Source organism: Ursus americanus, chromosome 32, assembly GCF_024610735.1.
Source record: "Ursus americanus isolate L20-20 chromosome 32, mUrsAme1.1.p, whole genome shotgun sequence".
Classification (NCBI taxonomy): domain Eukaryota; kingdom Metazoa; phylum Chordata; class Mammalia; order Carnivora; family Ursidae; genus Ursus; species Ursus americanus.
Genome location: NC_142158.1, coordinates 27,530,413 through 27,548,270, shown reverse-complemented (window position 1 = coordinate 27,548,270; position 17,858 = coordinate 27,530,413).

The following is a 17,858-nucleotide window of genomic DNA, read 5'->3' as shown; positions in this document are numbered from 1 at the left end:
GTCAGATGTTACTATGACCATCCATGTGAGAGATGAAGGTATCCTGGTGGTGGTAGTGGAGATAGAAATGGATAGATTTGAGAGAAAGTTCCATTTTGTACATATTAAGTTTGATGTGCCTGCCTTTGCTGTATGCAAGAGGAAATATCAACGTGACAATTGGATCAAGAAGTAAGACTCTCAGAGAAGTCTGAGCTGAAGATATAAATTTCAGTGATCTATGGAGCTGGCAATTGAAGCCATTTCTGAAATCAGCAAAGGAAAGGAATGAGAAGAGGAGATATCCTAAGTCAAACTTGTTATGCGGCCACCAAGAGAACTGTTGAAAAAGATTTCCTGAGATGTTTTTGGTGCAAAAAGGTGCTTTTATTATAGCATGGGGAGAGGACCCATGCACAGAAAAAGCTACTCTGTCATGGTGAAGTGAGACTGATTACAATTTTTAAATTGGGGGGTAGAGATAAGGGAAGTTGCTAAAGGATTTTCTGTATGTTCAAGAAGACTTATAGGATCCTAGAGGTCTGGCTGTTGTCAAAATAAGGTTGCTTTTAGTCTAGCAAAACATCAACATTAAGGCAGCCATGAATTCCTTGAGGAATGCGGCATTCTACTTGTCTCAGGTATTTATCAATGGACTGCAAGTTGTAAGGAAATATAACTTTATCTACATTTCTCTTGCCTTTGTTCTTCTCATCATTTTCTCCCTTGAACAATTTGACCCTTAAATCTTTAAGGTTGCTGAAGGTGGAAGGTTTTATCTTCTGTAACTTCTTCCCGCTGAATAAGGGCATAGAGCTGTCCCTACCTATGGGTCAGTATTGGTCAGTCAGGGCATTTATATATCAGAGTTATGAAAGGCAGAGGCAGCCGAATGAATCCAAAGTAGACAACATATATGAATCTCTTTGAGAATAAAGGATCATCTATCAGCTTGAAGTTATGGCAGCGAAAGAATCTTAACACCAGGCAGAGACACCAGAAAAGAAAACAAAATAAGGTTAACATTATTATGAAAAAAAAAAAAAGAAGCACAATAAAAAGACCTGTGACAGTTGACCAAAATCCTCCTCCATTCCAGGAGTTCAACCAATCATTAAAGGAGAGGGAGGAATCATGTAAAGGGTCAATTTGAGGGCTTCAGAGAGGAGGGGGTGGGGGATTGGGATAGGCTGGTGATGGGTATTAAGGAGGGCACATATTGCATAGTGGACTGGGTGTTATACGCAAATAATGAATCATGGAACATTACATCAAAAACTAAGGATATGGGCACCTGGGCGGCACAGCAGTTAAGCGTCTGCCTTAGGCTCAGGGCGTGATCCCGGCGTTATGGGATCGAGCCCCGCATCAGGCTCCTTCTCTGGGAGCATGCTTCTTCCTCTCCCACTCCCCCTGCTTGTGTTCCCTCTCTCTCTGGCTGTCTCTCTGTCAAATAAATAAAGAAAGAAAGAAAGAAAGAAAATCTTAAAAAAAAAAAACTAAGGATGGGGCGCCTGGGTGGCACAGCGGTTAAGCATCTGCCTTCGGCTCAGGGCGTGATCCTGGCGTTCTGGGATCGAGCCCCACATCAGGCTCCTCGCTATGAGCCTGCTTCTTCCTCTCCCACTCCCCCTGCTTGTGTTCCCTCTCTCGCTGGCTGTCTCTATCTCTGTCAAATAAATAAATAAAGTCTTTAAAAAAAAATAAATAAATAAAATTAAAAAAAAAAAAAACTAAGGATATACTGTATGGTGACTAACATGACATAATAAAAAATTATTATTAAAAAAAAAGTTCCATGAGAACAACAACAAAAAAAAAGGTCAATTTGAGTATTCATATCTTTCAGCAATCCTGTTACATTTGTGATACATGTGATAATTTGGAATATATAGACTACATTCTGTTTTATAATGGCACATGTACCAGCCTGTGCAGCTGTCAAAATATCTAAGACCATTTGATGTTGTAGAACTGCTTTGCACATTTGTGTAATTTCAGTGTTTAATAATGTAATGACATTTTGAGCGTCATTTAAGGCTTTAATTGTGTAGCAGGTGCTGCTAGCCATCATGTAGATTCTGTTTTGTTTAACAAGCAACCAGGTAATTAATATGGAAACAAAAGAAAAATACAGGTTAATGGTTGGAGCAAATTACAACCCCAGTGTCTGAGCCTTGAGTGCTGCCAGTGAGAAGATTCTTCAGATGTCAGCCTTGAAGCATCCTCAGATGGAGTGGGAACAGGCAGCAGGAATCAAATGGGTTTCCTGGTTTGTAACTCAAATGTCTCTGCTGATCCTTTTGAACGGCCCATAGAGCAACAGGCACAGAGGATTGTCTGTACATGAGTTTTGTGGCAATTTCTCTGAAGCTGACCTCAGGATCAGCTTTCAGGCATTTAGGAAAAAGGGCAGTTTTCGTTTTTAATGACGTTAAGAGAATGAAGGAAGATTGGAAACCTTAGTTTGGAGAGCCATAGCCAGATATTTGAGGAAACCAGAAGAATTCAGGGTCTAGTTTACTTTATAATAAATAGTATTAAAATCTGGTATCTACAGAGTTGCAATATTGAAACATATTTTCTCTCTATAATCACCCTCATCTTTATCAAAGGTAGCCAAATCAATACTAATTGATTCGACAAACAAGTCCAATTTTAACATAAACTTGGCTTAATTATTTACATTAGCTAAGCAAGAATAGTTACTAGTCATGCATATCTTTTAAAATCTGCCTTGCTGGAACTTTTTATAAGGAATCTCTAGATTGAACTTTTAATTGCTTTTCAAGGCCAAAAGGCAAGCCAAACACACCCAATACCTGTGGATTTGGGAGAATTCCTCTTCTTGAGGTCCCCAAAATATCCTGAGGTTACTGCGCCTGCCAGGAAGTGACATTCTTTACTCACCCAGTAAGGCTACCAGGAACTCTGTAAGCAAGTTATCAGGCCAACATTTCCAAGGGGCTCTATTGGATTCATAAAGTCAACCTCAGTTCCTTAAACTGTCTGGTCATATCTGAATCTATGCACTTCTCTCTCAAATATGACATTCCAATCAAAGCCTTGGTAAAATGATCAGTGTTTCCAATGGTGTCCTGTTACAGGGAAAACAGATTCTTATTGAACTTACGCAAATGACTGTAACTGCCATGAAACAAAGAATATTCACTGAGTTTCTGAATTCTGGGGGGTTTAGGTCTAGAGATAACTTAAATGCCTCATTTGTTCACAAAGGAATATTTTATCATATTTCTGTATAATCATGGATATCTTAAGAGAAAATTTCCTGGGGCTCCTGGGTGGCCCAGTTGGTTAAGCTTCTGCCTTCAGCTCAGGTCATGATCCTGGGGTCCTGGATTGCATCCCATGTTGGGCTTCCTGCTCAGTGGGGAGTCTGCTTCACCCTCTCCCTCTGCCCCTCCACTCTACTCACATGCTTGCTCTCTCTCTCTCTCTCTCTCTAATAAATAAATAAAATATTAATTAAAAAAGAGAAAGTTTCCTTACTCTGGTTGAACAAACATTAGAGAACCAACAATATTTCAAACAAGAGTCACAAGAAATATAATCAACTTTCTCAATTCATTTAGTCCCATGTCACTGTAATTGAACCGATATGAGTTTACTCCTTGATGAGTCAAAAACTGTACCAGGTTGACTTGTCTCACAAAGAAAACTTTTATTTGTAGAAAATAAGATCACAGGAAATGGCTTCCAAAGCCATGACTCCCTCAGAGAGGGTGAATGGGTTCCTTTTGTTTAGGGTTAGGATGAATATTTAGATAGGGAAGCCTTGTCATCCTATGTATAGTCAGAAATAAGGTCACACATGCTTTTTAAGGAAACTTGCCAGTACATACATTGTATGTTATGTAAATGGGGCTGAGGCTCCTCCTTGGGTGGATATTTAGTATTGTAAAGAGGTAAAGGTAATTGTAGGTCATTCCAGAGGTCACTCCATGGTCCATCTGCATAAGGTGAGTCAGAGTCTGGGTAATCTGAGCCCATGAGAGGTATTGTCAGGGCAGTCTTGTCAGGAAAGTCACCATTACCTGCGGGTGGTTTCAACTCTCATTGGAGTTGATGGGAAAACTGGAAAGAAGAGCTTAGGGAAAAATGTAAGAAAAGGTTACTGAGTATGAGCAGGTGAGTAGTAAAGGCCAGGTCTTGGGGTCTAAGTGGTGACATTACTAATTCTTGTTCAGTTTGAATACAGCTTTTTCCTTCTGGAAATTCTTACCCATTTTAGTTTTATTATTTTAAAGATACCAAGCACCATATATTTTTTTAAATTTTTATTATGTTAGTCATCATTAGTTTTTGATGTAGTGTTCCATGATTCATTATTTGTGTATAACACCCAGTGCTCCATGCAATATGTGCCTTCCTTAATACCCATCACAGGCTAGCCCACAAACACCATATTTTTTAAGAAGATTTTATTTATTTATTTGAAAGAGAGAGAACACAAGCAGAGGGAACAGCAGAGGGAGAAGAATAAGCAGACTCCCCACTGAACAGGGAGCCCAATGCAATGTGACTCAGGGCTCAATCCTAGGACCCTGGGATCATGACCTGAGCTGAAAGGCAGATGCTTAACTGACTGAGCCCCCCAGGCACCACAGAACATCATATGTTTGTTAAGAAGTCCTCTTCGGTAATCTCCTTGAGAACAAAATATGCTCTGCAAGAGCATCAGAATGATAACTATAAAAGGAAAACCTTAAAACTGGACATGCTTAAATTGTTAAAACTGAGGGCTTCAGAGGGGAAGAGGGTGGGGGAATGGGATAGGCTGGTGATGGGTAGTAAGGAGGGCATGTATTGCATGGTACACTGGGTATTATACGCAACTAATGAACCATCGAACTTTACATCAAAAAAAATTAAAATTTAAAATTTAAAAAAATGGACATGCTTTAAGATCTGGTATGAGTGTTCATTATAATATAGCCACTCAGGAAATTTGGTTATTGTTATGACACACAATGCTTTAATACTCAGAATGTCAAGTGACGACCTTATACCAGAACATATTAAAACTTCAGAACAATTTCTAGAACAATTATAGCATTTACCTATACAACATAAGCCAAAGCTTATAATTATTTGCTTAACAATGCTTTCCAAGTAACTTCATACCAAATAAACAAATCTAATTAATCAAAAAGACTTCATTTACAATTCAAGTCTTTGGGAAGTTTGATAAAACCCTCAGAAAATTTGGGGGCACCTGTATGGCTCACATGGTTAAGCGTCTACCTTTGGCTCAGGTCATGACCCTAGGGCCTTCGACCTAGCTCCACAGCAGGCTCTCTGCTCATCAGGTACTCTACTTCTCCCTCTCCCTCTGCTTCCTTGGGCTCTCTCTCTCTCTGTCAAAGAAATAAATAAAATCTTAAAAAAAGAAAAAAAACTCAGGAAATTATAAAACTTATGACTAAACAGGATTACAGATCATTATAGAATTAGTATATACATTTAACCAAGGTGGCTATGGGAAATTCAACAGAAAGTTGTATAGTTCTTAGTAAAATCCATCTCCTTTAACACTAAGAAGTTTTACCTTTCTTTTTTTAAATATTTTTTTTATTATATTATGTTAGTCACCATACAGTACATTCCTAGTTTTCGATGTAAAGTTCCATGATTCATTACTTGCATGTAACACCCAGTGCACCATGCAATACGTGCCCTCCCTAATACCCATCACCGGCCTATCCCATTCCCCCACCCCCTCCCCTCTGAAGCCCTCAGTTTGTTTCCCAGAGTCCATAGTCTCTCATGGTTTATTCCCTCTTCTGTTTACCCCCCCTTTCTTTATCCCTTTCTTCTCCTACCGATCTTCCTACTTCTTATGTTCCATAGATGAGTGAAACCATATGATATTTGTTTGTCTCTGCTTGACTTATTTCGCTTAGCATTATCTCCTCCAGTCCCGTCTATGTTGCAGCAAATGTTGAGAAATCGTTCTTTTTAATGGCTAAGTAATATTCTGTTGTATATATGGACCACATCTTCTAAATCCATTCATCTGTTGAAGGGCATCTCAGCTCCTTCCACGATTTAGCTCTTGTGGACAATGCTGCTATGAACATTGGGGTGCATATGGCCCTTCTCTTCACTATGTCTATATCTTTGGGGTAAATACCCAGTAGTGCAATTCCTGGACCATAGGGTAGCTCAATTTTTAACTTTTGAAGGGACCTCCACACTGTTTTCCAAAGTGGCTGTACCAACTTGCATTCCCACCAACAATGTAAGAGGGATCCCCTTTCTCCACATCCTCTCCAACATTTGTTGTTTCCCGCCTTGTCAATTTTTGCCATTCTAACTGGCGTAAGGTGGTATCTCAATGTAGTTTTGATTTGAATTTCCCTGATGGTTAATGATTTTGAACATTTTTTCATGTGTCTGTTAGCCATTTGTAAGTCTCCATCGGAAAAGTGTCTGTTCAAATCTGCCCATTTTTTGATTTGATTATTGTTTCTTGTGTATTGAGTTTGAGAAGTTCTTTGTAGATCTTAGATACCATTCTTTGATCTGTTGAGTCATTTGCAAATATATTCTCCCATTCTGTGGGCTGCCTCTTTGTTTTTTTGACTGTTTCCTTCGCCATGCAGAAGATTTTTATCTTGATGAAGTCCCACAAGTTCATTTTATCTTTTGTTTCTCTTGCCTTTGGAGATATGTCATGAAAAAAGTTGCTGTGGCCGATGTTAAAGAGGTTGCTGCCTATGTTCTCCTCTAGGATTTTGATGGATTCCTGTCTCACATCAAGGTCTTTCATCCATTTGGAGTTTATCTTTGTGTATGGTGTAAGAGTGGTCAAGTTGCATTCTTTTCCATGTAGCTGTCCAATTTTCCCAGCACCATTTATTGAAGAGATTGTCTTTTTTCCACCAGATTTTTTTCCTGCTTTGTCAAAGATTAGCTGCCCAGGGGCGCCTGGGTGGCACTGCGGTTAAGCGTCTGCCTTCGGTTAAGCGTCTGCCTTCAGCTCAGGGCGTGATCCTGGCGTTCTGGGATCGAGCCCCACATCAGGCTCCTCTGCTATGAGCCTGCTTCTTCCTCTCCCACTCCCCCTGCTTGTGTTCCCTCTCTCGCTGGCTGTCTTTGTCTCTGTCGATTAAATAAATAAAATCTTAAAAAAAAAAAAAAGATTAGCTGCCCAAGGAGCCAAGGGTCCATTTCTGGGTTCTCTAATGTGTTCCATTGGTCTATGTGTCTGGTTTTGTGCCACTACCATGCTGTCTTTGTGATCACAGCTTTGTAGTACAACTTGAAATCCGGCATTGTGATGCCCCCAGCTTTGTTTTTCCTTTTCAACAATTCGTTGGCGATTCGGGGCCTTTTCTGGTTCCACAAAAATTTAAGGGCTGTTTGTTCCAGTTCTTTGAAAACTGTCATTGGTATTTTGATCGGGATGGCATTGAAAGTGTAGATTGCTCTGAGTAGCATAGACATTTGAACTATGTTAATTCTTCCGATCCATGAGCATGGAATATTTTTCCACCTTTTTGTATCTTCTTCAATGTCTTTCAAGAGTGACTTGTAGTTTCTAGAATATAGAAACTGGTTAATTCCGAGATAATGTATGGTTTTTGGTGCTATTGTAAATGGGATGGATTCCCTAATTTCTCTTTCCTCAGTCTCATTGTTCGTGTATAAGAATGCAACTGATTTCTGAGCATTGATTTTGTATCCCGCCACATTACTGAATTCTTCTATAACTTCTAGTAGTTTGGGGGTGGATACTTTTGGGTTTTCCATATAGAGTATCATGTCATCTGCGAAGAGAGACAGTTTGACTTCTTCTTTGCCAATTTGGATACAATTTCTTCCTTTTGTTGTCTGATTGCTGTTGCAAGGACTTCTAGTTCTATGTTGAATAATAATGGCAAGACTGGGCATCCTTGATCCCTGATCTTAAGGGAAAGGCTTTCAGGTTCTCCCCATTGAGAAAGATATTTGCTGTAGGCTTTTCATAGGTGGTTTTTATGAGATTGAGGAATGTACCCTATATCCCTACACTCTGAGTGTTTTAATCAGGAAAGGATGCTGTATTTTGTCAAATGCTTTTTCTGCATCTATTGAGAGGATCATATTGTTCTTGACTCTTTTTGATATGATGTATCACACTGATCGATTTGCGAATGTTGAACCACCCTTGCATTCCAGGGATGAATCCCACTTGGTCATGATGGATAATCCTTTTAATGTACTGTTGGATCCTATTAGCTAGGATCTTGTTGAGAATTTTGTTGTCCATATTCATCAGGGATATCGGTCTGTAATTCTCCTTTTTCATGTGGTCTTTGCCTGGTTTGGGGATCAAGGTAATACTGGCCTCATAGAATGAGTTTGGTAGTTTTCCTTCTGTTTCTATTTTTTGAAACAGCTTCAGGAGAACAGGTATTATTTCTTCTTTGAATGTTTGGTAGAATTCCCAGGGGAATCCATCAGGCCCTGGAGTCTTATTTTTTGGGAGGTTTTTGATCACTGCTTCAATCTCTTCATAATTAATTGGCCTGTTTAAAAAATCAATTTCTTCCTGTTTCAGTCTTGGTAGTTTATAGGTTTCCAGGAAGGCATCCATTTCTTCCAGGTTGTTTAATTACTGGCATAAAGCTGCTGATAAAAGTTTCTAATGATCCTTCCTATTTCATTGGTGTTGGTTGTGACCACTCCCTTTTCATTCATAATTTTATTAATTTGGGTCCTTTCCCTATTCTTTTGAATAAGTCTTGCCAGTGGCTTATCCATCTTATTTATTCTTTCAAAGAACCAGCTTCTAGTTCTGTTGATCTGCTCTACTGTGCTCCTGGTTTCTAATTCATTGATCTCTGCTCTAATCTTGATCAACTGCTTTCTCATGCATGGGTTAGGCCTGTTCTTCTGTTCCAGCTCCAGCTTCTTGAGGTGAGAATATAAAAACTGCATTTTAGATTTTTCTATTCTTTTGAGTGAGGCTTGGATGGCTATGTATTTTCCCCTTAGGACCGCTTTTGCAGTGTCCCGTAGGTTTTGGACCGTTGTGTTTTCATTCTTGGTGGTCTCCATAAATTGTTTAAATTGATTTTTTATTTCCTGGTTTATCCAATCATTCTTGAGCAGGATGGTTCTTAGTTTCCAAGTGTTTGAGTTTCCTCCAAATTTTTCCTTGTGATTGTGTTCCAATTTCAAGCATTGTGGTCTGAGAATATGCAGGGAATAATTTCAGTATATTGGTATCTGTTGAGACCTGTTTTGTGACTGAGCATATGGTCTATTCTGGGGAACATTCCATGTGCATTCAAAAAGAATGAGTATTCTTTTGTTCTGCGGTGTAGTGTTCTATATATATCCATGAGGTCCATCTGGTCTATTATGGCATTCAAAGCTCTTGTTTCTTTGTTGATTTTCTGCTTAGGTGTTCTGTCTATTGCTAAAAGCAGAGTGTGGAGGTCCTCTACTATTAACGTATTTTTTTAAATATGTTTATCTATATGTCTCTTTACTCTGCTTGAGAGTTGGCTCTTGTATCTTGCTGCTCCCCTGTAGGGGGCGTAGATATTTAGCATTGTCAGATCCACTTGTTGGATACATCCTTTAAGAATAATATAGTGTTCCATGAAAAAATGTTCAAAATCATTAGCCACCAGGGAAATTCAAATCAAAACCGCACTAAGATACCACCTTATGCCAGTTAGAATGGCAAAAATTGACAAGGCAGGAAACAACATTTGTTGGAGAGGATGTGGAGAAAGGGGATCCCTCCTACATTGTTGGTGGGAATGCAAGTTGGTACAGCCACTCTGGAAAACAGTGTGGAAGTCCGTTAAAAAGTTAAAAATTGAGCTGCCCTATGACCCAGCCATGGCACTACTGGGTATTTACCCCAAAGATACAGACGTGGTGAAGAGAAGGGCCATATGCACCCCAATGTTCATAGCAGCATTCTCCACAATAGCTAAATCATGGAAGGAACCGAGATGCCCTTCAACAGATGACTGGATTAAGAAGTTGTGGTCCATATATACAATGGAATATTACTCAGCTATCAGAAAGAACGAGTTCTCGACATTTGCTGCAACATGGATGGCACTGGAGGAGATAATGCTAAGTGAAATAAGTCAAGTAGAGAAAGACAATTATATGATTTCTCTCATCATCCTATAAGAACTAGGATAATCGGTAGGGGAAGAAAGGGATAAACAATGGGGGGGTAATCAGAAGGGGGAATGAAGCATGAGAGACTATGGACTATGAGAACCAAACTGAGGGCTTCAGAGGGGAGGGGGATGGGGGATTGGGATAGACTGGTAATGGGTAGTAAGGAGGGCATGTATTGCATGGTGCACTGGGTGTTATACGCAACTAATGAATCATCGAACTTTACATCAGAAATCAGGGATGTACTGTATGATGACTAACATAATATAATAAAAAAAACATTAAAAAAAAAGACTGGTATCCAACATCTACAAAGAACTTCTCAAACTCAATACATGAGAAACAAATAAATCAAAAAATGGGCAGAAGATATGAACAGACACTTTTCCAATGAAGACATACAAATGGCTAACAGACACATGAAAAAATGTTCAACATCACTAGCCATTAGGGAAATTCAAATCAAAACCACATTGAGATACCACCTTACACTAGTTGGAATGGCAAAAATTGACAAGACAAGAAAAAAAAATGTTGGAGAGGATGTGGAGAAAAGGGATCCCTCTTACACTGTTGGTGGGAATGCAAGTTGGTACAGCCACTTTGGAAAACAGTGTGGAGGTCCCTTAAAAAGTTAAAAATTGAGCTACCCTATGATCCAGCCATTGCACTACTGAGTATCTGCCCCAAAGATACAGATGTAGCGAAGAGAAGGGCCATATGCACCCCAATGTCCATAGCAGCATTGTCCACAATAGTCAAACTGTGGAAGGAGCTGAGATGCCCTTCAACAGACGAATGGATAAAGATGTGGTTCATATATACAATGGACTATTAGCCATCAGAAAGGACGATTACCCAACATTTGCAGCAACATGGACGGGACTGGTGGAGATTATGCTAAGTGAAATAAGTCAAGCAGAGAAAGACAATTATCATATGGTTTCACTCATTTATGGAACATAAGAAATAGCATGGAGATTGGTAGGAGAAGGAAGGGAAGAATGAAGGGGGGTAAACAGAAGGGGGAAAGAACCACAAGAGACTATGGACTCTGGGAAACAAACTGAGGGCTTTAGACGGGAGGGGGGTGGGGGATTGGGATAGGCCGGTGATGGGTATTAAGGAGAGCACATATTGCATGGAACACTGCGTGTTATACGCAAACGATGAATCATGGAGCACTATATCCAAACTAAGGGTGTACTGTATGGTGACTAACATAACATAATAAATTTTAAAAAATTTTTAAAAATTTACAATTGTTTTTTCCAGCACTTTGAAAAATGCCATTGGTATTTTGATTGGGATGGCGTTGGAAGAATAGATTTCTGTGGGTAGCATAGACATTATAACAGTGTTTATTCTTCAAATCATGAGCATGGAATGTTTTTCTATCTCTTTTTTGTCTTCCTCAATTTCCCTCATAAGTGTTCTGTAGTCTAGAGTATAGATCCTTTGCCTCTTGGTTAGGTTCATTCCACGATATCTTATGGTTTTTGGAGCCATTGTAAATGGAATTGATTCCCTAATTTCTCTTTCTACAGTTACATTGTTAGTGTATAGGAAAGCAACTGATTTCTGAGCATTGATTTTATATTCTGCGACAATACTGAATTTCTGTATGAGTTCGAGTAACTTGCGGGGGAGTCTTTTGGGTTTTCCACATAAAGTATCATGTCAATTGCAAAAAGAAAGAGTTTGACTTCTTCTTTGCCAATTTGAATGCCTTTTTTTCTTTTTGTCTGATTGCTGTTGCTAGGACTTCCAGTACTATGTGTAACAATAGTGGTGAGAGTGGGCATCCTTATTGTGTTCCTGATCTTAAAGGAAGGGCTCTCAGCTTTTCGCCATTCAGAATGATACTGGCTGTGGACTTCTCATAGTTGGTTTTTATGAAATTGAGGAATGTTCCCTCTATCCCTTCACTCTGAAGGGTTTTAATCAGGAAATGATGCTGTATTTTTTCAAATGCTTTTTCTGCATGAATTGAGAGGACTATGCAGATTTTGTCTCTTCTGTTATTACTGTGTTCTATCACACTGACTAACCTGCAAATGTTGAACCACCTTGCATCCCAGGGATAAATCCTACCTGGTCATGATGGGGGGGGGGGGGTAAACAGAAGGGGGGAATGAACCACAAGAGACTATGGACTCTGGGAAACAAACTGAAGGCTTCAGAGGGGAGGGGGTGGGGGATTGGGATAGGTCAGTGATGGGTATTAAGGAGGGCACATATTACATGGAGCACTGGGAGTTATACGCAAATAATGAATCATGGAACACTACATCCAAAACTAAGGATGTACTGTATGGTGACTAACGTAACATAATCAATTTCTTCCTGTTTCAGTCTTGGTAGTTTATAGGTTTCCAAGAAGGCATCCATTTCTCCCAGGTTGTTTAATTTATTGGCATAAAGGTGTTGATAAAAGTTTGTAATGATCCTTCCTACTTCCTTGGTGTTCGTTGTGATCTCTCCCCTTTCATTCATAACTTTATTAATTTGGGTCCTTTCTCTATTCTTTTGAATAAGTCTGGCCAGTGGCTTATCGATCTTATTTATTCTTTCAAAGAACCAGCTTCTAATTTTGTTGATCTGCTCTACTGTGCTCTTGGTTACCAATTCATTGATCTCTGCTCTAATCTTGATCACCTGCCTTCTCTTACATGGGTTAGGCCTGTTTTTCTGTTCCAGCTCCAGCTTCTTGAGGTGAGAATATATAAAATTCATTTTAGATTTTTCTATTCTTTTGAATGAGGCTTGGATGGCTATGTATATTCCACTTAGGACTGTCTTTGCAGTATCCCACAGGTTTTAGACCGATGTGTTTTCATTCTCATTGTTCTCTAAAAATTGCTTAATCTCCTTTTTAATTCCCTGGTTTACCTAATCATTCTTGAGCAGGATGGTTCTTAGTTTCCAAGTGTTTGAGTTTCTTCCAAATTTTTCCTTGTGATTGAGTTCCAGTTTCAAAGCATTGTGGTCTGAGGGTCCTGGTACTTCCCCACAACCTCACCTCATCAGAATCACAAGAAGGAGAAATCCCCCCAAACAAAGAAAAGATACAGAGTCTGTGGCCTCTGCCACAGAATTAATGGATATGGCTATAACCAAATTGTCAGAAATGGAGTTCAGTGACACAATGGTCAACATGATGTGTAGGCTTAATGAAAATATTAATGAGAATATAGAATCTCTAAGGGTGGAAATGAGAGCGAATCTGGCAGAAATTAAAAATGCTATGAATCAGATGCAGTCTAAACTAGATGCTCTGATGGCCAGGGTAAATGAGGCAGAAGGACGAATTAGTGAATTGGAAGATGGGATGGTAGAAAAGAAGGAAAAAATGGAAATTTAGCTCAAAAAAATCCAATCTCAAGAATGTAGATTACAGGAGATTACTGACTAAATGAAACGTTCCAATGTCAGAATCATCAGCATCCCCGAGGGGGTGGAGAAAGAGAGAGGTCTAGAAGAGATATTTGAACAAATTGTAGCTGAGAACTTCCCTAATCTGGCAAAGGAAACAAGCATTCATGTCCAAGAGGCAGAGACGACCCCTCCCAAGGTCAATGACCACAGACCTACACGACATCACATCATAGTGTCATTCGCAAATATTAGATCCAAGGATACAATCTTGAAAGCAGCCAGGGGAAGAGAATCCTCACGTACAGAGGGAGGAACATTAGAATAACGTCAGACCTGTCTATAGAAACCTGGCAAGCCAGGAAAGGTTGGGAAGGTATATTCAGAGCTCTAACTGAGAAAAACATGCATCCAAGGATTCTTTATCCAGCAAGGCTATTATTCAGAATTGATGGAGAGATAAGGACCTTCCAAGACCAGCAGAAACTGAAAGAATATGTGACCACCAAGCCAGCCCTACAAGAAATATTAAGGGGGCTTCTATAAAAGTAAAAAGATCCCAAGAGTGATACAGAACAGAAATCTGCAATCTATAGAAACAAATACTTCACAGGCAACATGACATCATTAAAATCATATCTCTCAATAATCACTCTCAATGTGAATGGCTTAAATGCTCCCATAAATGCCACAGGGTTGCAGCTTGGATAAAAAGACAGGACCCACCCATATGCTATCTACAAGAGACTCATTCTGAACCTAAAGATACATCCAGACTGAAAGTGAAGGGATGGAGAACCATTTTTCCTGCCAATGGACCTCAAAAGAAAGCTGGGGTTGCAATTCTCATAGCAGACAGATTAGATTTTAAACTAAGACTGTAGTTAGTGATACAGAAGGACACTATATTATTCTTAAAGGATGTATCCAACAACTGGATATGACAATTTTAAAAATCTATGCCCCCAACAGGGGAGCAGCAAGATACACAAGCCAACTCTTAACCAGAATAAAGGTACATATAGAAAATAATATGTTATTAGTGGGGGACCTCAAGACTCCACTCTCAGCAATAGACAGATCACCTAAGCAGAAAATCAACAAAGAAACAAGAGCTTTGAATGACATACTGGACCAGATGGACCTCATAGATATATACAGAACACTACACCCCAGAACAAGTGAATACTCATTCTTTTCGAATGCATATGGAACTTTCTCCAGAATAGACCATATACTGTGTCACAAAACAGGCCTCAACCGATACCAAAAGACTGAGATTATTCCCTGCATATTCTCAGTTCTTCTTTGATTTCTTGGTTGGCCCAAACATTCTTAAGCAGGATGGTCCTTAGTTTCCAAGTGTTTGAATTTCTTCCAAATTTTTTCTTGTTATAGAGTTCCAATTTCAAACCACTGTGGTCTGAGAATATGCAGGGAATAATCTCAATCTTTTAGTATCAGTTGGGTCCTGATTTGTGACCTCGTATGTGGTCTATTCTGGAGAAAGTTCCATGTGCATTCTAGAACAATGAGTATTCTGTTGTTTTAGGGTGGAATGTTCTGAATATATCTATGAGGTCCATCTGGTTCAGTGTGTCATTCAAAGCTCTTGTTTCTTTGTTGATTTTCTGCTTAGATGATCTGTGTATTGCTGAGAGTGGAGTGTTGAGGTCTCCTACTTTTAATGTATTATTATCAATACGTCTCTTTATTTTGGTTAACAGCTGGCTTATGTAGTTGGCTGCTCCCCTGTTGGGGGCATAGATATTTATAATTGTCATATCCACTTGTTGGATATACCCTTTAAGAATAATATAGTGTCCTTCTGGGGGCGCCTGGGTGGCGCAGTCGTTGGGCGTCTGCCTTCGGCTCAGGGCGTGATCCCGGCGTTAAGGGATCGAGCCCCACATCAGGCTCCTCTGCTATGGGCCTGCTTCTTCCTCTCCCACTCCCCCTGCTTGTGTTCCCTCTCTCGCTGACTGTCTCTCTCTCTCTGTCAAATAAATAAATAAATAAAATATTTAAAAAAAAAAAAGAATGATATAGTGTCCTTCTGTATCTCTAACTACAGTCTTTAGCTTAAAATCTAATTTGTCTGCTATGAGAATTGCTACCCCAGCTTTCTTTTGAGGTCCATTGGCATGAAAAATCACTCTCCATCCCTTCACTTACAGTTTGTATGTATCTTTAGGTTCAAAGTGAGCCTCTTGTAGACAGCATATGGATGGGTCCTGTCTTTTTATCCAATCTTCAACCCTGTGCCATTTCATGGAAGCACTTATGTCATTCATGTTGAGAGTGATTATTGATAAATATGATTTTATTGTCATCATGTTGTCTGTAAAGTCCTTGTTTTTATAGATTGTCTCTGTAAATTTGTATTCTATATCACTCTTGGGGTCTTTCCCCTTTTATAGAACCCCCCCTTAATATTTCTTGCAGGGCTCTCCTGGTGATCACGTCTTCTTTCAGTTTCTTCTGGTCTTAGAAGCTCCTTGTCCCTCCGTCCATTCTGAATGACAGCCTTGTTGGATAGAGTATCCTTGGCTGCATGTTCTTCTCATTTAGTACTCTAAATATGTTTTGCCAACCCTTTCTGGCGGGCCAGGTCTTTGTGGACAGTTCTGACATTATTCTGATGTTCCTCCCTCTGTACACAAGAAATCTCTTACCCCTCACTGCTTTCAAGATTGTTTTCTTGGATCTATGATTTGCGAATTGTACTGTTGAATGACATGGTATTGGTCTGTTCTCCTTGATCTTGGGAGGGGTCCTCTCTGCCTCTTGGCATGAATGCTTGTTTCCCTCCCCAGATTAGGGAAGTTCTCAGCTATGATTTGCTCAAATTAATCTTCTAGACCTCTCTCTCCACCCCCTCAGGGATCCCAGTAATCTGATATTGGAATGTTTCATTAAGTCATTAATCTCTCTCAGTTTGATTTTAATCTGTTTTTCCCATGTTGCCTTGGTTTCCTTTTTTTCTATCATCTTATCTTCTAGTTCACTAATTTGTTCTTCTGCTTCATTTACCCTGGCAGTCAGAGTATCCAGTTTAGACTGCATTTCATTCATAGCATCTTTAGTCAGCCTGATTAGATCTCATTTCTGCCCTTAAGATTCTATATTGTAATTACTATTTTTCTTAAGCGTAGATATCACCTTAATTATTATAACTCTGAAATCTATTTTTGACATCTTGGTTATATCCATAACCAATAGTTCTATGGCAGAGGCCACAGTCTCTGAATCTTTCCTTTGTTGGGGGTTCCTCCTCTTAGTTATTTTGTTGAGGGGTGGTTGAGGGATGTACAGAGTCCAAATTATTGACCAGGACCCAAGCAAGATGCACCTGTTTCATAGGCACCTTAAGGTTGTGGGCCTTTTCTTCTTCCAGTCTATCTTCTGGGGGAGGGGCGTGTCACGCTGTTACTCAGGCAAACTGTTTGGGCAGAGTTTCCCTGCCACCTTTGGGGGGGGGGGACTCAGTGAACTGGTTTTGGGGGGCTTTTGTTTTCTGGCAGCTTTCCCTTGCAGATTTCCACATCTCTTCCAAGAGTCAGAGCAGAAGTGACCATATCCAATCCTCTGTCTCAGAACAGAGGGATCGCAGTCTGCTCTTCACTGAGATAGGCCACACTGCCTCTGTTTCTGTCTGTGCTGCTAAAAACCACAGCATCCTGGGTTGTGCACCCCACATCAGCACCCCCAACCCTCGCTCCCAGGGCCAGGCATGTCTCTTCCCTATGTGCTTCTAAAACTGCAAGCTGCCCCCTGTTTGCATGGGTGCCCCTGTAGCTCCAGGATTGAGTCTGGGGGGTTGCCCTAAAGTCCTCTCCCCACTGCTAATGGTCTATAAGTCTGTGCCCACTCCCCAGAGGGGGAGGCTTTTGCCTTGCTGGCCCAAGAGCACAGAGGCTCCTTCCCCCTTCCATTTATATTCTAATACCTGCCCACATATTCACAGCTCCCCGCTTCATACCTCAAGATGTTCTGCTTGTAGAGATCCATACCACCAGAGATGTTCTGCTTGTAGAGATCCATATATATCTTCTGACATCTCAGGCTGATTTCCTGGGTGTTCAGAATGGTCTGGTAGATATCCAGCTCAATTCAGGGGACCCATTGAAAAAGAGTCCCCTACTCCTCTGCCATATTTTCTCCTCCTGATCTGCTATATTTCCAATGCTTTCTAATGAATTCTTCATGTCATTTACTGAGTTCTTCAGAGCCAGAATTCCTGATGGTTTTTTAATTTAAGTCTCTTTGGTAAAGTACTCCTTCTATCCATTAATTTTATTTCTGAATTCACGGAATTGCCTGATTTTCTTGTATTTTGTTGAATT